The sequence below is a fragment of the Mytilus galloprovincialis genome, chromosome 2 (genome assembly GCF_965363235.1).
Source record: "Mytilus galloprovincialis chromosome 2, xbMytGall1.hap1.1, whole genome shotgun sequence".
Classification (NCBI taxonomy): Eukaryota; Metazoa; Mollusca; class Bivalvia; order Mytilida; family Mytilidae; genus Mytilus; species Mytilus galloprovincialis.
In genome coordinates, this window is record NC_134839.1 from 98,475,445 (window position 1) to 98,483,809 (window position 8,365).

At 34.0% G+C, this 8,365-nt stretch overlaps 1 long non-coding RNA gene across 1 annotated transcript; it reads right to left on the minus strand.

The window, feature by feature from the left end:
* Window positions 1-3,274: 3,274 nt before the first annotated feature.
* On the minus strand, window positions 3,275-6,030 carry LOC143065049 (uncharacterized). Its single transcript, XR_012975388.1, has 2 exons — window positions 5,893-6,030; window positions 3,275-3,783 (listed from the first exon to the last, which is right to left on the minus strand). It is a non-coding gene; the product is annotated as an uncharacterized LOC143065049 (long non-coding RNA).
* Between the last annotated feature and the right edge of the window lie 2,335 nt (window positions 6,031-8,365).

Consider the following 8,365-nt stretch of genomic DNA (forward strand, 5'->3'; position numbering starts at 1 on the left):
GAAAGTATTCAGACAATATTTATTAATTGACAAAAGGACACAATGCTTTACTGATCTTTTTCATTTAAAAGTCTGTAATCTTCTCACCAGTGCACTGAGTTATCTTTTTTGCGAATCAGCACAGGTACTGAAGCCAAATCGTTTTTACTTGGTATTATTTATTCCACATTCCAATATTTTATTTAGCTGTGTTTCCCCTGCCTCAGAGTAACCTACCGGTGTTTGTCTCAGCTTAAGTATTACTGGTGAGAGATTAATCGTGTTAATACTTTGTTATACAGTGGTATAGCATCCGAAATATGAAACATATGCGAATCTATTTTGATATTCCATGAGAACTGCTTTTATTTTCAATTTCTTGTTAAGTTTTTGAGAAGACTTTAAACATTTTAGCAGGTAATTCTGATGTTAAGATTGTTGCCACTTTTGACTGCCTTACTTGAATTGAATTGGCTCATTAATCAATAACTACTTCTATAAATTCAGCTTTCCCAATAAATTGTCTTTGTTTAAGTTTGACTATGAGATTCAAGTCATTCATTACATGATAGTTTTCCTCCTCTAATGGATTATAATATCAAAACGATTTCGTTTACTTCATTCACATCTAAGTTGTAATCTCCTTCTTCTGGTCTTTTAATTTTGACTGGGATTACCAGAATGGAATTCGCAAGGACTGTTCTTTCCCACACGCCGCCCATATGGGAGGCATGAGGCGGGTTAAAAATCCATGTTGTTCCAGCTTCGTATAAGTGTTGTTTCTACAAACTATATAACTAGCTTCTACATTCGTAACGTTTATTTTAAGATCATCCATTGCACACACAAAATTCGTTCCCCGATCGGATCTTATCTGTTTAACTGATCCTCGAATTGCTGTAAATCTTTTGAAAGAGTTGATGAAAGAGGAAGAAGACATATCTCTTCGGCGACTTCAATGTGGATTCCTCTTGTAGTAAGGCATGTGAAAAGAATCGCCCATCTTTTAGAATAAGCTGCACCATCTCTTCTTCGACGAGTAGTTATTTCTCATGGACCGAACGTGTCAATTCCAACATAAGTAAATGGTGGTCCCGGTTTGAGACGATCTTCGGGAAGATCCGCCATCAATTTGCATTCGAACTTGCCAAGGAACTTTCTGCAGACAACACATTTACTAACTCTTGACATAAACAATTCTTTGTCTGTATTAACCTAATATTAAGGTACTGTTTCATCTGTAAATGTTATGTTTTTTTCTTCTTTTAGATTTGATATTCTCCTCTTTGTCGATAGCAAATCTAGTTTGTGCATTATTTTATCTATCGCTTTAGCTGCACATACATCCCAGACAACTACAAGTTTGCCAATCTGTATCGCAATCTTTTAGTTTATCTTCCTTCTCCTTCCTGATTCTGAGACCAATAATCCTGATTTTTCTCTTGGCTGTCTTTTAATTGTTGTCTTGTAAACGTACTGTAATCTGATAAAGTAACCATTTCAGCTGTACCTACTGTTGCTTCAATCTTAGACTTAGAATTATAAGTTATGACATGTATCATAAAATTTCGTCCTGCAGTTTGTATTACAAATATTTATAGCTGTTCATAAAGTACTTCATATCTTTGAAAAGAGTGATGCGTTACTTCTGCAAGATTACTCTTTTTCATTAATATTGTTATCTTTGGATGATCATTTGTTAACTTTTTTTTATGTCGTGGCCTTTTTTTAAGACAGCTATATGGTTTTGGGTTTTTTCATTGGTGTATGGTTGCATACGGGGTATACATTTAACTTATTTGGTATGCAAGAGCATGCAGCAACTACTCAGACTTTGAAAAAGGTCACATGTGTCTGAACTGAAAGTTGACAAACCAGGGGTATGTCAAATAACGTATCGTCCTTTTTTACAGGTACAGGTACAGATTCTGGGTACTGACCTTGTTTATCATCTTAATAACATGTTATAGTATTCTTTTATTTGTCTTTATGAATACTGTTTATCTTTAACTGTTTAGTCTGTTTTTGGTGGTATCCATTTGAAGTGGCTGTGTACTTATACATCCCGTCATTGTGATTTTGTTCTACGATATTTTTTGTATTCTTGTCTTTCATTTTTGCTAATATGCTTTGTCTATATGCCTTTTTGTGTTTTTTTTGTTACATGTGACGTGGCTCTGTACGTATGCATCAATCCCATCAATGTGTTATTGGTCTATGGTTATGTTTGTACCCTTGTCTTCCATGTTTGCTAATGTGCTTTGTCTATATACCTTTTTGTGCCTCTTTGTTACATATTTATTTGTTTTTTTTATAGTGATTAAGATAATAACACAATGTTGACTGCTGTACCCCTATTTTTGACATTTGTACCTATAATACGTCTTTGTTTTGTTCACACATTGTTGCCAATCAAATGTGAATTTATGCGACTGTCATATAATTGAGAGGTTTAGCTCTCTATAAAAACCAGGTTAAATTCACCATTTTCTCTATAAGAAAATGCCTGTATCAAGTCAGAAATATGACAGTTGTTATCTATTCGTTTGATGTGTTTGAGCTTTTGATTTTTCCATTTGATTAGGACTCTCTGTTTTGAATTTTCCTCAGAGTTCAGTATTTTTGTGATTTTACTTTATACATCAACTTCTTAATGTCTGCTTCGAAGTCAAAAGTTCCATGTTTTTCAATTAGAATCGAAATAATTAGCTTTGAATAAAGATACATGTTTGACGAATATGCATGTACCAAGAAAGATTACACAGTATTTTATATTATGTATGTCAGTGAGACAGTAACCAATTATTATAAAACAGGACATCTCGAGATCAAGCGCTCATGTGTTCATGGGAATAAAAAAAGCCTATGACAAGGGATAAGATGCCCTATGTGGTCGAAATCAACTATGAATATCATGCTGTGAATGTCATACGGAAGCATGTAACATTTTGACATTTAAATTAAACTGTTATTAGCTTTTAGCTTATTTGAAATGGAGAAAGAAAATCTTTACTAACTGGCAAATATTTTTACTGGTTTTAGTATATTGTCAACATTATATAATCTCATCTACCATAGTCAAATCAATTACAATCTACACAATAGTCAAATCAATTACAATCTACACAATAGTCAAATCAATTACAATCTACAATAGACAAATCAATTACAATCTACAATAGTCAAATCAATTACAATCTACACAATAGTCAAATCAATTACAATCTACACAATAGTCAAATCAATTACAATCTACACACTTTACCACTTTTTTACTCGAAAGACTCTTTTATAACGTCTTTCTTCGTCTCGTCATCACATGTTGTAAACTGTACCCAAGCATTTACAACCTGTTGCAAAGGAATCGTATCATTTTTAGGCTCCATTAAAACAAAAGCTTGTCTAAAAGGTTTCTCGTTGTCTTGTCCAAATGCTTTAAAATACATGATTTGTTCATCTACTGATATTTCTCTGTCAGCATTCGTGTCGAAGACGTTAAATATTGTGCTGAAACATGTATTCATCTTCTGGACAAAGGCTTCTCTGTCGCTTTTGTATTCGTCTTCTAATCTCTCAAGAAATATTTCCAGCGTTACCGTGGCATCCTTTGATGGCAAAATGAAAGTCGTCCACCATTTTTCTACATCAGCTCTAACTTGTTCCGTTTTCTCTGATGTTAGTTGGTTCATCTCAAGAAATTTACGTTGGCACTCTTGTGCATCATCAAAAGAGACACTACCATCATGGTTGACATCGAGAGATTTGTACCACAAGGTCCACTTCCTCTTTAAATAATCCATTTTCCTGTTCAAATATCAATTATACATTTCTTAAAAAGATGTACGTAACTTTTTTTTTCACCTAAGGCTATTATGGTTTGATTTTTGCCCATAAGTTTAATTTCAAGCATTACAAGTTGGATCTATTGTAATATATTTCATTGTAATGTATTTTCTTGCTGTTCTTAATAACCGCACTAAACTAATTCATTTGGTAACTTCATACGCTTAACAGTTACATTGGAAGCCACAGTGGAAAATGTTGCAATCTGAGCATTACAAATTGGAGTGTTTGTAAGTAAAATGAAGATTATGACAGAGAAGCAGTAAAGTAAGGACCACACACGAATTTACGAATTTAATTGAACATCCAATCAAAAGGGAAAAGATTCAAAGGCCCGGTAAGGGTGGATTTTAAACTTTAGTTGTTTGATTATATCTGATGTGTATCTTTTACTCGATGTATTATTTTGGAAAGTATACTAAATAAATAAGTATGTCTGCTTAATATTTTATAATATATAAGCCTGAAATGTCAAAAGATTTCAATTGAGATATTTTTTTCTGAATAAAAAAAAGAAGTTGTGGTATGATTGCCAAATGAGACAGTTCTCCACAAGAGACCAAATAACACAGAAATTAACAACTATACGTCAACGTACGACATTCAGCAAGGAGCAAAGCCAATACCACATAGTCAGCTATAAAAGGCCCCGAAATGACAATGTTAAACAATTCAAAATAAAAAACTAACGGCCTAATTTATGTACAAACAAGAATGTGTCCCCAGTACACGGATGCCCTACTTGCACTATCATTTTCTATGTTCAGTGGACCGTGAAATTGGGGTAAAAACTCTAATTTTGTATTAAAATTAGAAAAATCATATCATAGGTGACATGTGTACTAAGTTTCAAGTTGATTTGACTTCAACTTCATCAAAAACTACCTTGACCAAAAACTTAACATGAAGCGGGACAGACGGACGGACGGACGAACAAACGAACGGATGCATAGACCAGAAAACATAATGGCCCTTCTATCGTAGGTGGGTCATAAAAATGATCGAAAAACGAATATGTAACATAACAAACGACAACCACAGGTTGAATTACAGGCTCCTGACTTGGGACAGACACATTTATATAGAATATGGCCGTCTTAAGGATGATTGCTAGTCATGTTTTGGAATTTTTGTCAGATTTTCGAAATCCTCTGGTTTTATCCATTTGAATGCCTTCAAAATTTTGGCCCATGAACCCCCAGTTTCTTTTTATAAATCTTTTACATGTATAATTATAAACCATTTGTAAAAGTCTTATAAAATCTTATTTTTTTTTTAATAGTTTTTGAGAATTTTAACTGGTCAATTATAAAGCTATGAAAAATCAAGAGAGAACATTTTCCCGCCAAAATTCCATTAGCTAATATCTCGAAAACAAGCACATTGACCCCTATAATTTTTTTTCTTTTTTGATTCCTCATTTAATTCCCTATCAATATATACTAGTGTTATGGAAAGCTATTTATTTTGAAACTGAGAAGCGAACTTCCTTAAACATGTTAGCGGAATCCCAACCCTCCCCCTTTTCTGGGACAGTGGTGTGACACCTGAAGTTTGTCACCTTTATCTCCACCACCCTCGACTATTGCAATTTTGGTTGAACAGCAAAGAGTGCGGTATATGAAAAATATTTAGCAATACTGTTGTTTGGCGAGGGTACATGGCGCGCTGTTATTTAAAAAACAAACTTTCATAAGTTTTGTCAAATTATGCTAAAAATCAGCTTTTAGTGAAAGTCGCCTACATGACGCCACAAAACATACGTCAAAAATTACGCATTTGGTGAAAATCTTCTCTTACTGAATCAGTTGGACATTATAACATACGTTTGTATCAATTTTCGCATTGGGACAAATTCTGATTTTTAGGACCAAAATTATGGGTTAGTAAAGATACTCCTTTCTATACGCTTTGCTCAGCTTCAACTGACAAATGAACTTAATGTCTTCATCTCGATCTTCACCTGAGAAGTTTTAACTTTAAAGTCACATCGTAGTAAGATGCTCTTATTTTCACGAAAGGATTATAGGTGTGTATTTGTTTTTTAACAGTTACTTTTATGATACTTACTCAAAGTGTTCGTGTTGACTTCACCTGATGGACGTCAAGTTGGTTACTTATGCCCTATTCCCTATTCGTTACCTATTCCTTCACCTGCTCATGTGCAAGTTAATTTGCAATTTGACCTGGACAATATCACTCCTATATCAGTGGCGGTCATATTATATCATATCATAACTGATAATCAGCTGCATGATAAACACCCGTAACCACATGTGCTCGTCGTATATTGTTTTATAATATGAATATACTAGTAGATAAAACATTTTTATTTTATAGTTTAGATATCTTTTATAAAAATAACCCATATCAAAGGTTAACAAGAATGCGTCCCAAGTACACGGATGCCCCATCTGCACTTTCATTTTCTATGCTCATTGGACCGTGAAAATTGTGTAAAATCTCTAATTTGGCATTAAATTAGAAAGATCCTATCATAGAGAACATATTTAAGAAGTTTCAAGTTGATTGAACTTCAACTTCATCAAAAATTACCTCGACCAAAAACTTTAACCTGAAGCGGGACAGACGGGCGGACAAACAGACGAACGAACGAACAGACGGACGGACGCACAGACCAGAAAACATAATGCCCATAAATGGGGCATAAAAAGGAGGCGAAAATACAAGTAAATCCTTCCAAAAAGCTATCAGTCTGTTAATTTATATTATGATATGATAAAATTGAGACTGGAAATGGGGAATGTGTCAAAGAGACAACAACCCGACCAAATAAAAAACAACAGCAGAGGGTCACCAACAGGTCTTCAATGTAGCGAGAAATTCCCGCACCCGGAGGCGTCCTTCAGCTGGCCCCTAAACAAATATATACTAGTCCAGTGATAATGAACGCCATACTAATTTCCAAATTGTACACAAGAAACTAAAATTAAAATAATACAAGACTAACAAAGGCCAGAGGCTCCTGACTTGGGACAGGCGCAAAAATGCGGCGGGGTTAAACATGTTTGTGAGATCTCAACCCTCCCCCTATACCTCTAACCAATGTAGAAAAGTAAACGCATAACAATACGCAATTTACAGGAATTGGAATTTTAATGTTCATATTTTGGAAAATTACTGTAGTTATGCAAACTTTCTGCAGTTAGAATACACTATCGTAGTTATCAGTTCATTTGACTCATGAGTTTGAATTTACCTTTGGTATCTTCCGGTTCCTCTCCTTGTATAGTTGCCAACGAGTCAACTATTAGTCCAGTCAAACTAAGTTTTAACCTCAAACTAATTGTAACAGAAAATGTTTTAGTTTTTATCTATAGCATTAAGCCCTAAATATACACAGACATAAGTCCCATAAAATCTAACTTGAGAAAACTCAAAATCAGCATTTTTAATTTTCTATGGAAATTTAACATTGGAAGGGGAGAGTCTTTTTTTGTCAGTTTTTCGTTGATTTTCTTAAAATTTATGTAAAGTATGATACTTGACTATATTAAATAATCTTCTGCGCATGAAATGTTCAAAACCGAACATTGGGTTTTTCTCTTGTTTTTTTTGTGTGCATTTAAAGAAATTGTTGCTTTGTGACCATTTTGAAAAAATAATGTGACAATTTGATATTGTTTATATCTGTATATTATATTTGTTCAGCACCTACCTTGTTTATAGAAACTTTAAACCACAAAAAGAAGATTATAATTATGCTTAATTATTTTAAATAAATTTGAGATTCTTTACCTTGACATGTTGAAAAATTCAATAACTGGTCGACTAATGAAATACGAAATCTAGTTTGTATTTTGATAAAAGATATGAAAACACCTTTAGAGTTGTTTGCTATACTCTAAAGACGGCTAAAAGTTCAAGAATAAATGCATTCTGTTGAATAGAAGCGTTAAATTTATAATTTTGTATCAATGCAAATCTCCATACAGTGGCGGATCCAGCCATTTTAAAAAGGGGGGTTCCCAACCCAGAGTAAAAGGGGGGGGGGGGTTCCAACTATATGCTCCCATTCAAATGCATTGATCGGCCAAAAAAAAGGGGGGTTTCAACCCCCGGAACCCCCCCCCCTCCTGGATCCGCCACTGCCATAGGAATTTTAAATCGTCATTTTTTAGTCTTCCTCGAGTAAGATTTGATGGGACTTTTTCTGTGTATATTTGGGGAATCAGTAATGCTAAAGGTTAAAACTTAAAAAATCTTCTGTTGCAATTACTTTAAGGTTAGCACGGTCAAATTTATGCTAGATTGACTGGACTATATCTATAATATACGGCGACTGAAAAAAAGGTGAGAAAATAAATCAAGGAAATAGAGCACCTTATTGATGTCGCTCAAATAAAACACGAAAAAGCAACTACATGTATAAGATGATTGCTCCTTATAAATTTGCGACTTGCACATTAGTGTGTGTTGTGTTAAATTCATCAAACGGGTCAAGAAAAAATCTTGCCTGTTATCATCATAGTACTTCTTTCTATATTATTTTGTTCGGCACCAACTGACAAATTAGCTTATC